Below are 16,052 nucleotides of genomic sequence, written 5' to 3'. Positions count from 1 at the left end.
TAGCCACTGGTAGCCCCCCTCCTTCACTGACTCTCTGCCAGCATAGCTTCAATGGAACTCGCTGTCCAAGGGAACACCTCTTGCCATAGCTGCCTTCATATCCCTTGAAAGGAAATCCACGGGAAAGTTAATATGATGTGACACGCATTACCTTTTCCAGGTAAATTCCATTGGGCTGGAATAGGAATTGCAGTTTCCCCCGGCCTATCCCATCGTCCTCCGAGATTGTCCTGAGGCTGACACCACTCTTTCCCCCATGCTGACCCCCCCAGCCACACAGAGCCTTTTCCAGGGCTCATAGAGCAGCGATGGATGATGACATGGAGACACCAAACCCCTTTTCTGTGTAGGTCCTCTTCATGCACAGATCTGAGGGATAGAATCTGACTGACAGCTTTTTGCAGATAATATACAGTATGTGAAATGCCATTAGTCAAGCTTCATTTTGTTAGTGACTTCTTTGAAATGAAATAACACAATCAGAAATTGTCCCAGTACATTGATAACTTTGCTTAGGTGTGACTATTCGATTGTACTGCAATTGAAGCCAAAGATATCGGTTTAAATGAGGGCTCTATTATATTGGGCCCTGTACACGCACGTAGACGCACACACACACACACAAAGATGTGGACCCCAGCGAGAAGGGTGTATAGTCTAAGCCCCAGTCCTACAAACACTTATGCAGATGCTTAATTATTCACATTAAGAAGAAGGAAGTGGATGATTGTGGATACCAGTGATACTTAAGCAAGTCAGTAAAACAGGTAACATAAGAACCTAAGAATGGCCATATTGGGTCAGACCAAAGGTCCATCCAGCCCAGTATCCTGTCTGCTAACAGTGGCCAATGCCAGGTGCCCCAGAGGGAGCGAACCTAAAAGGTAATGATCAAGTGATCTCTCTCCTGCCATCCATCTCCACCCTCTGACAAACAGAGGCTAGGGACACCATTCCTTACCCATCCTGGCTAATAGCCATTAATGGACTTAAATTCATGGAGGTTATCCAGTTCTCTTTTAAACCCTGTTATAGCTCTAGCCTTCACAACCTCCTCAGGCAAGGAGTTCCACAGGTTGACTGTGCGCTGAGTGAAGAACTTCCTTTTATTTTTGTTTTAAACCTGCTGCCCATCAATTTCATTTGGTGACCCCTAGTTCTTATATTATGGGAACAAGTAAATAACTTGTTTTTGTCTCTCCTCGCTAGCTGTGATAGGAAACAAATTAAAGCAGCTCAAATTTGTTCTAGCTGAAAAATATTTTCAGTGGTGAGAAGCTGAACAGAAATAATCTCTGCATTTTTCAGAGCACATGATAGGGACAATCTCAGAAAATGTTGCAACGTATTTTGAAATTTTCACAATATTTGCAACATAGTTGGATTGCCAATCAAGAAATAAAGTTCTCTCAGCCATTTCTAACAGACTGAAACAACCTCATTGTTGTTGGTTTTTTATATGTACATTTAAATTAGAAGTTGGCATTTCCTCAGGCTTTATATGAGTTTCAAAACAGAGGAAAGAGACATTTTCTCTGTCCCATATAGATGTAGTGCACTACACAGACCCGTACGTACACATATATGTCGACTGTTCTTTTTAACTTGTTTAAAATTTCTGTTATAGGAATGATGCTGAAAGTGGATTTTTCCATCTTCACTCATTAGAGCTCACGATTTCTATTTATGAACATATTACCCCTACCCATGCTCATATTTCATTTCTGCTGGTTACCTTCAGATGTGCTCACCTATCTCTAACTTATACTGCTTGCCAGTTAAAATTCACATAAGTCATTCTGCTTTATTTCCAAATGTTCTCCTGCTGGCATATGCTGTACTGTAGATCTGTGGCAAAGTCACACACTGCTCCATAAGTACTGCATTTTGTGAACCTTAAGGAGTCAGTTTCCAAAAGCACAACAGTAAATTGACTCAAGAGAGCTAATAAGGTGATCCAGGATGTTTTACTATAACAATCAGTTCCTGGAAAATGTGTGTTTTGCTGCCAAGAAAATATCTGATCACCTTAGGCCTGCACAAAATAGAAAAACAACTAATCACAATGTCTCTTTGGAATATCATCCGTTTACAAAAAGGCAGTATATGACTAAAACTTATGTTCCTTTTTCCACACAATTTTTTTAAAACTGAAAATTATTCCCATCTGTTGCTTCCCAGATGTGCCTAAACCAAACATCACTAGTACAGTATTACAGGTGATGAAGATCTTGTATGACAAAGTTTACAAGATTCAAATGAAAGGCATCATCTAATCCCAAATACAATTGATATTTTTAAATGGTGCAAGCAAAAGCAAGAAAGTTCCCTGCTCAGCATTATGGCATGAATGTCTGACAAGAAAGGCAACAAAATTGCCCCAAAATAACTTCACCCTGACCCACCAATACAGGGATAAAATAAATGAGACAGTTTTCTTCTCCCCTCCTCTTTTTCTAAGAAGTCAGCATTCCCTTCACTGAAAATAAACCAGTGTCAGTAAGTGATGAATCTGGAATTCTCCCTGGGAGTTGAATCTCAGCTGGGATACTAAATCAGTTCATGAGAATGTGTCCTATTGTAAAGCATTTGTATCCGAATCCCATTGCACCTTTCTAGGGTGCTTTCCCTTTTAATAAAGCAGGCCTTTTATTCCACATGGGTGCTACCACATAGTATTTCACTTGGCACTTCTGTAACGATCAAAGAGACATGCCAGATACACTATTCAAATGACAATCCTAATGGTCAGGGAAAACGCTAACAGATTATTGTAATTTATGTAACCACTAGAGCAGAAAAATGAACATTTTTAAATGTCTAGTGCTTAAAAACAATATTTTGCCTATCAAACCAGAAGCAACTTTTCCACATTACAACTGAACAACAACAGACAGATAAAAATCTATAAAGTTTGGAACAAACCCAGTTTGGACATTATGGATGTGGTAGCACACCTGATAGGAGACAACACAACTTTCAATTCTGATCCTATTTCCACAAGATTTAAATTCAGCTTTCCATCAGATTTATGATATAGGATCAGATTTATGGCTGCTTTGCATCACCAGGGAGGCATGAAGCAGCATGAGTGTACTGTGGAATCTAGCCCTTGATGTATGAGTATTCATTGTACTGTTTGCTAATGTTGGGAACTACAATGCTAACTGAACTAAGATGCAAGTTAATTGTAAACTCCTCCATTTGCTACCACATAGTGCTTTTCTACCAACTCCTCTACCCCACTATCTGTTTCTCCTTGTTATACTTGTTCTTATCTACGTTATGTTGGACACTTGTACTGTTTCCCCTCCTACATTACTTTCATGGACTGCCTGGCATACACAAAGTAGTACATAGTATGAAGTGCTATACATGTGTAGTTAAAATTGTAGAAAAATTGTGTAGGAATATATTACAATATGATATTTGAGAAAAATGTGATGACATGATTAAAGTGTCACATTTTCACCTGATGTAAATGGAGCTCAGTGGAGCTGCACAGCAGGAGAGTGGGGTGGGGGGAGAGAAAACCTTTTGTAGTGGTAAACACCCATTTTTTCATGCTTTGTGTGTATAAAAAGATCTTCTATACTTTCCACAGTATGCATCCGATGAAGTGAGCTGTAGCTCACGAAAGCTTATGCTCAAATAAATTGGTTAGTCTCTAAGGTGCCACAAGTACTCCTTTTCTTTTTGCGAATACAGACTTAACACGGCTGTTACTCTGAAACCTGTCAAACCAGCCTGAAATTCTGGCTCTGTATCATTAAGCCTACACACAAAGTAGGGGGAATGAAAGTTGCGCAGTTTAACCTTAATTTTGTAATGTTGTGCTTTAATCCAATCAGAAATTCTCTCTCAAAATGCTTTTTAAACATTTCAATACTCCAATTATTATTACACTTCAAAGGAAACAAAGTGCTGTAGATCTGAGACACAAAAACTGAATTTGACCACAGCCAGCAAGACAAAGGGACATCAAAGCAGAATTTTAAGGAACATTACCCCAGTCTGTAGAACACTTTTTCACAGACACAAATAAAATTGAATTATTTATCCATAAATAATCCCTGTATGTACTTGATTTCTTTTTATCTACATAAAAGACCAAACAAGTACAGTAGTTGTATTGTAAAGACTAATCAGTTTTTATTAAAAGGTCTAGATCACAAGAAGAGGAAAGATCACAGTCACTTCTTGGGAGGTGGAATACAGGTTGAAACATACAATTAAAGGATGTGTAAAGCACCATTCAGGATTATTGTTTTGTCTTTTGAAAATGCATACTTATTCACCCAGTGCTTAGTGTTATTTGAAGTTCATGTTGTTAACTAGACTCCTGAAAACAATGTTCAACAAATGCTACAATGATTAGTCAATATAAAACTATTTTCAGTTGAGAGAGTCTTACAAACTCTTCTGTGGGAGTATGATGGAAATTATCAAGACTAAGTTATTTAGAGACAGAATCTGTCATTTTATTAGTCCGTAAGTACTATGCATTCCTGTAGCGCTGTATAAATAATAAAAATAAAATGGTGTAAAGAGACACCCCTGGGTTGTAGCCTCTATAAACAACGTCATGTTAAATTAGCGAGTTGTCTAAGTGCCTGCCAAACAACTTTAAATGTAGCATTTAGATATTATTCATGCAATCTATCTGACCTAGGTATATTAAACTTTCCACATATGAATACTTCCATAAAAGAAGATTTAAGAGGAAATTTTCTGCCCTCTCTCCAGATGGATAATCTCCATCCAAATGGCATGCCCTAAACCCTTTTATTTATGCCATCTGATCCTATGTACTATTCCAATAAGGTGGCAAACCAGATATTAAGCATGTTTCCAAAATTTATTTCAAGACATTGAAAGGCCAGGATTAAGTTAGCTAAAGAGAAAAGGCAACTTGCCATTTTTGGATGTCAGAAGCGATCAGATCAATGCTTAGCTCATGTGTGTCAGACAATAAGCGCTCCATTCTAGTCCAGCTAAGTGGCGAACAATTGAATCACAGTGTGTATTATCTTCCTGAGATGTAGCAATGCTGCCTTACATACCAATCCTGGCTATTCCTGCTATGTTAAATCACCCCCTCTTATAGGATAGTCCCTTAAGGAGCATGTCTCAAAGGAAATTATGAATTGATACTAAAATTGTCTGACCCCAACTGCATGTAACCCAGATTTCTCCTTTCAGTATTTCACAGAGTACTCCAAATTTGGGAAGAGAAAAGTGTTCACAAAAACAGACACATTATGCACAGTTCAATGTTATCCTGATCTGACTTCCAAAAAATATATTTTACTGAGCAGTCACACCTAGTCTGCGATAGACATCATTATATACATTTTAAAAACTAGAGGGCACTTTAATCTAGCAGACAAAGGCATAACAAGATCCAGTGGCTGGAAGTGGAAGATAGATAAAATTGAAACAGGTATTAAGATGAAACATTTTTTACTGTGTGGGTAATTACACACTGAAACAAGCTTACCAGGGGATGTGGTCAATTCTCCATGACTTGAAGTATTTCAATCAAGACTGGACGTCTTTCTAAAAGATATGATCTACTTCAATCGACATTTATTGGGCTCAGTGAAGGAATTACCAGATGAAATTCTTTGGCCTGTGCTATGCAGGAGGTCAGACCTGATGATCAAAGTGGTCCTTTCTGGCCTTAATCTATGAATTCTCAGACTTCTCTCCAAACTTAAAATATAGTAGCCTAAAGTTAGTCTCCCAAATCCATATTTAGGCACTCGCCTTAATTTCAAGAGTGCTGAGTACCTAATACAGCTTCCATTGACCTCAGTGGCCTCAGAATTTAACTTTAAATCTATTCTAATATTTAAATGTTGAGGGTCTAAATAAAACATCTAAACTAATTCCCCTGAGTGCAATTCTTTACTACAGTTTGAGAGACTGAACAAGTTCCTGCAACACCTGTTTCCTTGCTTATCTTTTCTTTTTTGTTGGATCTGTCCCATCAAGGAATTGATGTACAACTGAAGGCTTCACTGCGTATAATTGCCCATTCTCCAAAATGTTTCAAAATAATTAAGGAAGAGTTTTTTATTTTGTTTAGGAACGTAACAATGAGCTCAGTGTAATAGCCCAGCAATTGTGCCCTTAAATAAAATAAACTATCCCTCAACTCTGATTTGATGTTATGTGAGTGGTGAATATTACATACAATCCCCTTTTCCTTGCTAGCCAGAGGCATAAAATGCCTTCTGAAACCAATTACCCCTCAAACCCACAATTTACCCTCTCCCCAAAATGAGTTTCTTGCTTTTTTACCCTCCTGGGTTTTTTTGTTTTGTTTTGTTTTTTGGTCTGTTTTTTAGCTCTGACAGAGCTTTTTGCCATTCAGGAATATTATTTAATAATTCTACATTCAACACACACTAAAGGGGAGGACCAATGATAAATATTTGCTGCATAAAACCCAGGAGTGCGCAATTGGGGACTTACTTTTTCATAAAATTAGCTTCTTTCTAATTTACTCAGTTAGAAGTTGGGGAATAGCTTTAAGGAGGAGCGGTTTACATTCCTTACTAACTTTTATTGCTGATGCGAATTTTTATTAAAGTAACTCTGGAGGTTCCTGTTATTTATATAATTTTTACCTTCTAAACTCTTGTCCTCCGTGATATCTTGTGGCAATAAGTTCCACAGGTTAGTTGTGCTTTGTATTAATAGAATTATTTATTTGTATCCACTGGAAAAGTGTTGCTTTTCAAGCTTATTGAATGCTCTCTTGTTCTTGAAACGGGAGAAAGGATGAATAGAAGAGTTGGTGTTGGGAAACTTGTCTTGTGTACAGCTTTTAAAGAAACTGTGTAATTCTCCTATCATCTCTCTTGTACTAACTCCCATGTGATTCATAGGCATGGCTTCTCCCTGTTCCTCCAACACACAGAAAAACACTTTGGAGCCTCAGCCCAATCAGGCATTAACTTCCCAACCTTACCATTAATTAAATAAAGAGCAGTAATGCCAGTGATTGTTAACCTTATACATTTAATGACACACGCAGAAAATCCTTTTTAATCATAGTGTAGCTGGATCAAAAATATGATCACTTGCCAACCCATTCAACAGTACTTGGAAACAAGTAGCTAAATCAAATTTGGGCAATATAGATTAATTAAGGGAGGAGCCTAATACTTGAAGGAGAAGACATATCCCTGATGCATTCTGGCCATGGGGCTAATTTGGCTAATTCAGTGCAATGTTATTTTGTCAAATTAAACAATATAAAAAAAACTGATGGTAAGGGCAATCAGGGCTACAAGGGCCAGATGGGAGCGATAAACAATTTTGTACTGTTCAACTCTTCCTTTCAAGCAACTAGAAAGATCACCTTGTTCAGCAATAAAACAGGAAGGCCTCATCCCACACCAATATTCAATATTTGACTTGGAGTGTGAGATAATACAGAGCACTTATGTATGAAACAATGGAACTTCAGAGGCAGGGATTAGGAAAAGGAGTTCTATGCGATATGGGCTAAATGACTGGTTTCTTGATTTCAGCAGTCATGACAACTGCAGACCAAAACATATGTTAAATATGGATTAAAGACCTGCCAACCTCTAAACATCGCAGGATGTTAAGAAATGGAAGTCAGTGAAGTATGTTTTTACTGGAATGTACTATTAATAAATAAAATGAACCATAAATAATAGATAATAATAGTAATAAAATAATAATAATAATAATAATGAGTATTACACATTTATAAAGCATCCATCACCAGGGTACTGGAGTGCACTTTAAATGCCTTAAATTGAATAATTAACATACCAAATTTGAAGTGCAAATAAACCCTCCAGGTTCAGCAGGATCTCAGGTGTGCAAGAACACCTCAGATGTCATTTTATTTAATTTAATCATGGTTTATTTTGTTTGCAATGATTCATAAGATCATAAAGGCGGAAGGGAGCATTATGATTATCTGGCCTGAGCCCCTACATAATACAAGCCATAGATTTTCACCCAATAACTCCTCATCAGGGATATTTTCATTTGCTTTATCTCATTTTGTTGTGGTTTCAGCATTTATTCTGCTGGGACAGTTTTTCTACATTTTCTATCATTTTAAAGTTCTTGCTGGTAGATGAGATCCTAAACCATACAGAAAGTTAACTAGATAGTACCTGCAAGGGAATTCTTGTGAGGATTCAATACACTCCTGTCAAGGTTCCTCCCACACTCTGAACTCTAGGGTACAGATGTGGGGACCTGCATGAAAAACCTCCTAAGCTTATCTTTACCAGCTTAGGTCAAAACTTCCCTAAGGTACAAAATATTCCACCCTTTGTCCTTGGATTGGCCGCTACCACCACCAAACTAATACTGGTTACTGGGGAAGAGCTGTTTGGACACGTCTTTCCCCCCAAAATACTTCTCAAAACCTTGCACCCCACTTCCTAGCAAGGTTTGGTAAAAAGCCTCACCAATTTGCCTAGGTGACTACAGACCCAGACCCTTGGATCTTAAGAACAATGAACAATCCTCCCAACACTTGCACCCCCCCTTTCCTGGGAAATGTTGGATAAAAAGCCTCACCAATTTGCATAGGTGACCACAGACCCAAACCCTTGGATCTGAGAACAATGAAAAAGCATTCAGTTTTCTTACAAGAAGACTTTTAATAAAAATAGAAGTAAATAGAAATAAAGAAATCCCCCCTGTAAAATCAGGATGGTAGATACCTTACAGGGTAATTAGATTCAAAACATAGAGAACCCCTCTAGGCAAAACCTTACGTTACAAAAAAGATACACAGAAATAGTTATTCTATTCAGCACAGTTCTTTTCTCAGCCATTTAAAGAAATCATAATCTAACACGTACCTAGCTAGATTACTTACTAAAAGTTCTAAGACTCCATTCCTGGTCTATCCCCGGCAGAAACCAGCATATAGACAGACACACAGACCCTTTGTTTCTCTCCCTCCTCCCAGCTTTTGAAAGTATCTTGTCTCCTCATTGGTCATTTTGGTCAGGTGCCAGCGAGGTTACCTTTAGCTTCTTAACCCTTTACAGGTGAGAGGAGCTTTCCCCTGGCCAGGAGGGATTTCAAAGGGGTTTACCCTTCCCTTTATATTTATGACAACTCCTCTCCCGCCATTGCCCTCTCAATCCCTCCTAAATAGGTTACAACCATTGATTTTTTAACATTCCAATTGTGCGAATCATCCCGCCAAGTTTCAGTAACACAACTAGATCAAATTTATGCTCATGAATGAGCAATTCAAATTCCTCATTTGTTATCCATGCTCCTAGCAGTAATGTATGGGCAATTACAGAATTTCTTTTCTTAGTGTCCTTTGGTTTCTTGACTAATTTTGTTCTCGACATCTCAATTTTTGTGCTGAATGCTCATATCTCCACTCTTTATACTTTCCCATTTTGTTATTGGTTTAATGCCATCCTGGCTACTCTAGTCAGCCTGTCCCTGAGATTAGTCCCCATTCTATGGAGATATAGACCATCCAAGTTATACAACCCCTTTGGTCCACTTTCTATGGGGAGAATGTTCCACAAAACCCAAATCCTACACCACTTGCCTAGCCAGTGGTTCAATTCCAGAATCTTTTGAATTCTATCTTCCTTCATTCCTGGGATAGGAAAGATCTCAGAGAAGATTGCTTGGACATTCTTCTTCAGCATGCTCTCTGTCAAACTAAATTGACATTTTTTTTGTATGAGATTACAAGTTTGCTTGATAAGGTAATGGTGTTGAGGTAATATTCTTATACTTCTGTAAGGCATTTGATTTTGTACTGCATGATATTTTGATTAAAAATCTAGAACAATGTAAAATTAACATGGCACACATTAAATGAACTAAAAACTGGCTAAATGATAGATCTCAAAACATAACTGTAAACAGGAAATCATCATCCAGTGGGTCTCATAAGGATCTGTTCTTGGCCCTATGCTATTTACACTTCTGTCAATGACCTGGAAGAAAACAAAGTCATCACTGATTAAGTTTTCAGGTGACATAAAAATAATGAAGAGGACAGGTCACTTATATAGAGAGATCTGGATTGCTTGGTAAACTGGGTGCAGGCAAACAATCTGTGTTTTAATATGGCTAAATCTCAATGTAAATGAATACATCCAGGAACAAAGAATGCAGGCCACACATACAGAATGGGGGACTCTGTCCTGGGAAGCAGTGACTCTAAAAAAGATTGGATGTCACGATGGATAATCAGCTGAACATAAGCTCCCAGTCAATGTTGTGGCCAAAAGGGCTAATATAACACTTGGATGCAGAAACAGGGGAATCTCAAGAAGGAATAAAGAGGTTATTTTGCCTCTGTATTAAGCTTTGGTGTGACCATTGCTGTAATACTATGTCCAGTAGGTTCCAACATCCACAATTCAAGCATGTTGAAAATTTGGAGAGGGTTCAGAGAAGAACCTTGAGAATTATTAAAGGTTTAGAAAATATGCCTTCTAGTGACAGATACAAGGATCTCCATCTATTTACCTTAAAAGAGCAGGCTATGGGGAGACTTGATTACAGTCTACTATATGGGAAAAATATTTAATAATGGGCTCTTCAATCTAGCAGAGAAAGTCATAACACAATCCAATGCCTGGAAGTTGAAGTTAACGGATTCAGACTAGAAATAAATAAATTTGGAATCATGAGAGTAATTAGCCATTGGAACAATTTATCAAAAGTTGTGGTCAATTCTCTCCCTCACTGACAATTTTAAAAATCAAGAATGGAAAGATGTGCTCTGGGAATTATTTTGGTGGAAGTTCTATGGCCTGTCCTGAACAGGAGGTCAGACTAGATTATCACAATGGTCCCTTCTGGCCTTGGAATCTCTGAATCTCTGAAAAACCCACAATAAAAACATTAAATTGAAAAGAAAGTGACCCAACTACAAGTCAAGATTTTTCCTGGAACTAATACTAAACTAGAGACTGCAAGAGAGATTGAAAATAAATTTGAAAATCTGGCTGTGTAGCTAACCAATTTGGACAGTTCTATGGAAACTTAGAAAATCAAGTTCAAGCCACAGAGATTTAAAACACAAGAGCAGGAAGATCAGATTCTCAGACTCACTAAAAATGTAGGACAAAATATTTGTTTTGACTGGAACGTCTCCCTGTACATACATATATATATTTTACAGCTCATCTTACATAATATAATTTGTGTTTATAAACACTAATGTAAGCAATGTACTTTCTTGCATCATGTATCTTATCTCAGTAATAAGGCTTACTAGCAAAAGCCAACTTAACTGTATGCCTTAAATATTTTGTCATTGGAAATTCAGCTAGAAAAACAAACTCCCAACACTTTTATTGTTGAGTTCCTGAGATAATTCTGGTTTTCATTAAAAACCAAGAGTAGCTACAAAGGTCGCTTTGTATGGATTCTTAGATTAGCATATGGTACAATAACCTGACATTAGGTAGCCTTGCTAAATGAGTCACATGACAAGAGTAAGTTATGGCACATGTCCATTATCAATCACTAAATAACTGCAACCCATCACTATGGAATTAAAATCTGTGATAGCATCTGCAATGTGACTAAATCAGCCGCATTGTAAAACCACCAATTTAATCTCGTTCCCTGTGTTTTTAATTAACTAAGAACTCATGGATGTGGCTATCACTGGCATTATTAGACAGAGGGTTCAGCCAAGCAACAGTTTTTGCAGTTCTTAGTGGCTTAATGCTGAACTACTTAAAAACAGTCTTTTGTAGTAAATAAATGTGAAATAATTTGGCTTATAAAACAATTGATGTATACAGGACAGTGAGGATCCTGCACCAAAGTCAGTTGGCTATTTTTGGAGTTTTGATATTGACTGCAATGGGCACAAAATTGGGGCCTGATAAATCAGTCAAGGTGCCTCCCACACAGAGGCAGAGTTTTGGGTCCTAGGGGTTGCTGAAGTGTTGTGTGCGGTCTTTAACTGTTTGCTCTTTAGGGCAAAGACCATCTTTTACCCTGTTTCTACAGTGCTGAGCACACAGGAGGCCCAATTCTGACAAGAGTCTCTAGATGCTACTGTAATACAAACCATGTATAATGACAATCATTTTCTCTGTTGAACATTCATCTAATATCCAAAATGCACTGTCCGCATATTAAGCACGCTAGAGTTAGGGTTGCAAAATAGTTTTGGCTGTAAACCTCTCCTTCCCTTTTTTTCCTTAACTCAGAACTTTCTGAAAACTTTCTTCCTTTAGGTTGAAATTTTTCATGCTTGTTCTCAACTGAAAGATATTTTTTGAGTTAAATATATCTAGCTGTTTCTTCAGTTAGGTGAGCCTGGGAAAATATTTTTCCTGCTGTAAAAAGGTTGCCACTTTTCCCCCACACAACCAAAAAATGTCTGAGCTTTTAAATCTGGCATATAAAATGTGCTCATTCTGCAGTACATGCATAACACAGTTTGAAAAAAATCAGCTGGATAATAAAAAATAGTAATGGAAAAAACCCATCTCTGAGCATGCTCAGTAGCCTTTTTTGTTTTTTGCAGAGAATATTGAACCTCCACCCACTTCTTAAGATGACTTGTTAAAAAGTTAGTTTTCTTCTGCTTTCTAGGTCAGTTTCCTACAGCCAGGTCATTTTTAACAGAAGCAGTCAAACTGGCCAATCATTAGCACCTTACGGAATAAGAGCTAACCTAAGATGATAATGTGCTCAATACTTTTAACACTGATTGACCTCAACCATAGTTAGCTCCTCACTTCCCAGGACTCATTGCCAAGAAGGCCAATGGCATTTGGGGATGTATAAGTAGGGGCATTGCCAGCAGATCGAGGGATGTGATCGTTTGCCTCTATTCGAAATTGGTGAGGCCTCATCTGGAGTACTGTGTCCAGTTTTAGGCCCCACACTACAAGAAGGACGTGGAAAAATTGGAAAGAGTACAGTGGAGGGCAACAAAAATGATTAGGAGACTGGAACACATGACTTATGAGGAGAGGCTGAGGGAACTGGGATCGTTTAGTCTGCAGAAGAGAAGCATGAGGGGGGATTTGATAGCTGCTTTCAACTACCTGAAAGGGGGTTCCAAAGAGGATGGATCTACACTGTTCTCAGTGGTAGCAGATCACAGAACAAGGAGTAATGGTCTCAAGTTGCAGTGGGGGAGGTTTAGATTGGATATTAGGAAAAACTTTTTCATTAGGAGGGTGGTGAAGCACTGGAATGGGTTACCTAGGAAGGTGGTAGAATCTCCTTCCTTAGAAGTTTTTAAGGTCAGGCTTGACAAAGCCCTGGCTGGGATGATTTAGTTGGGAATTGGTCCTGCTTTGAGCAGGGGGTTGGACTAGAGGACCTCCTGAGGTCCCTCCCAACCCTGATATTTTATTATATGATTCTATGAGGTGCACTTAAATCCCTTGCACAGTTATAGCCTATATTTGTAGCTTCAGACTGCTACCACCTTGATACAACAATGATGCTTTTTAAAAAAATAGTTTTTAGAACGGTCTGTTCCTTTCCACGGGACATCCAGGATGTAGAGGATAAACCATCTGTAAAATACAGAGGCTTAGGTTTCATGTCACAATGGTAACATGCCAGCACAGGCTTTTAGGGCACCTTTGCTATTATTGCTGAATGAAATTATAGTGGCCAACATTGAGAAGCTTTTTTCCCCTCTTACAAGGGAAAATATTAGAAACAAGCCCAGAGTTAAGCGGCTGAGTCACCCAAGGGCTGGGTGCATGGTGAATTCCAGGATTTGTAAAATAGATATCTTAGTTATCAGGGCCTTCAATGACACAGGGCCAAATTCTCATGTACCTAATTAAGCAAACCCCCCATTCTGATTCTTTTTGATCCCCTAGTAGGGTGGGTGCATCCCCTGCTTATTGCTCCATCCCTTTCCCCACTGTGCAGTTCTTATGATGCATCCCCCTCTTCCTCCTCCTGGGAGCTGATGCAGCTATTGGTGCTAGCTGCCTCCGTGCCTGAGCAAGACAGTAGTGGGAGCAATGAAGGAACAGCAGAAGTTGCAGCTTCTGTATGCTCAGCTGCAGTAGGATGCAAGAATTGCAGCAAAATAATTTTCTATTTCCAACTACTTTGGTTTACAGGGTAACCCAGGACCAAAAAACAAAAAAAAACAAAAAGAACCCCACACTGGGATCTGTCCCATCCAGATTCAGATGACAGGCAAGCACGAATGAAATTATAATTTACGTAGTTTTTGATTTTAAAAATGTGTTTAGCTATGCATTACAAGGCTCATATATTATTTAATAAAACACAAGCTATTTGTACTGAATGGAAGAGGGAGGGAGAAGGCAATTCCTAAAGCAAACACCCCAATCCTACCACCAATCCCAGGCAAATGCGTAGGAAAAGAAGTAGGTCTTGCTATGCCCTAAAAACTGAAGTGTACTCTTAGACCAGAGAGGGAATCATGTGGACTGGCTACACCATAGAACAGGATGCTACAAACACAAGAAGCAGCCTGCCTCCTCACCAGTCAAGACAGGCATCCAACCTTCTCCTCTGCAGCCCACCAGTGCAGGCAGACATCCTCACTCATTGTGGGCTACTTTTGGGTGTTGGTGGTTGCTGCTGTGGCTGCCTAGTGCAAATGGGTGTTGCTGGGAATTTAGGAAAGGAGTGAATATTTCTGATCATTGGTTCAAGACAATTGCTTTGAAAGTTTGTTCCCTAAAGTGTTTATCAAGTCAGAAAAGATTTCATCTTGAAGTGTGAGCGTCTTGCTTTATTTCTCCTACTTTAATTCCAGCATGTATTTAGAAGTGAACATTTTCCTAAGTACGTGTGTGGAAGAAACTGTAGGTAAGAGGGCAATCAAAATGACATGATGTTAAGGTCTGCCAATTTTAAAGTATATTTTTTGAACCACAAAGATTAAATGGTTTATGTTTCTGAAGACAAGAATATACGGCTATATACCATTGGAATGCGAGGTGGCCCAGATTTCTAATGGTGAGAGACAGTGTTGTCTAATGGATAGAGCACTCATCGGGGACTCAGGAGATATGAGTATTTCCAGCTCTGTCACTGGCCTCCTGAATGACATTGGGAAAGTCTGAACCTCTCTGTGCCTTAGTTTTCCCACTTATAAAATGGGAATAATGATACTCACCTCCTTTGCAAAGCACTTGGAGATTTGCTGACAAAAAGTTCTAGGTACCATTAGTATTAGTTTATATCCTTGGAGGTTTATGAAATATATCTTAAAATGGCCACAGGTCCCTCTATCTAGCAGACAGACCAGGAAACTTTCATCATCTTAAATATCTTGGGCCAGTCCCCATCCTCCAAGGGAGAAAGTGAGTTCCCAAACTGAAGGCTTTCCACTGAGAAACCCAATTTCCCAGATAATTAAATAAGGATATCTAGCTCAAGCACCGTAGTTGACCTCAACTGTTGTGACTAATTTATGGGGAGAGAAAGAATCCTTAGCCACACCCAAACCCTTCAGGGACTTGAGAATTACTAACAATCACTGAACAAGCAAAAGAAAAACTAAAAAGAAGTCTCAATGGTGCACAATATGAAAAATGTAGTTATAGTGTATTCACCACATCCCCAAAACATTAAAGATTGAAATGAAGTTTTTCATCTTCTACACAGCCAAAAGCTCAAGTACCATAAAGGCACCATTAAAAATGTGCATTTCCTCTTGGAGCTCACGGGACAGAATGTGAAAACACAGTAGAGTTTTACTTCCCTGAAATTAATATAGGAATTCCTGTACCCCAGGCTCTTTATGTCTGCTTTTAACATGCAAGCACACATTAAGCACTTATTGTAATTTTTAGTGTATTGTACAAATGTAATTTTTAATGTATTATGCATGTATATTTTGCATTTATCAGGCATTTATGAGCATAATTATGAATGTGTGCACAATCATGGACATTGTACATGTCAGCTATGCACATTTGATAACTTCCATTACAGGTTTTTATAGCATGGCTGAACACAAGATCTTCTGCACTACCCGAGTTAAAGGAGTAAGTCCACTAGCTGGCAGCAGTAGCAGGTTGTTA

Source organism: Eretmochelys imbricata, chromosome 3 (genome assembly GCF_965152235.1).
Source record: "Eretmochelys imbricata isolate rEreImb1 chromosome 3, rEreImb1.hap1, whole genome shotgun sequence".
NCBI classification, from domain to species: domain Eukaryota; kingdom Metazoa; phylum Chordata; order Testudines; family Cheloniidae; genus Eretmochelys; species Eretmochelys imbricata.
Note: the sequence above shows the minus strand (reverse complement) of the source record.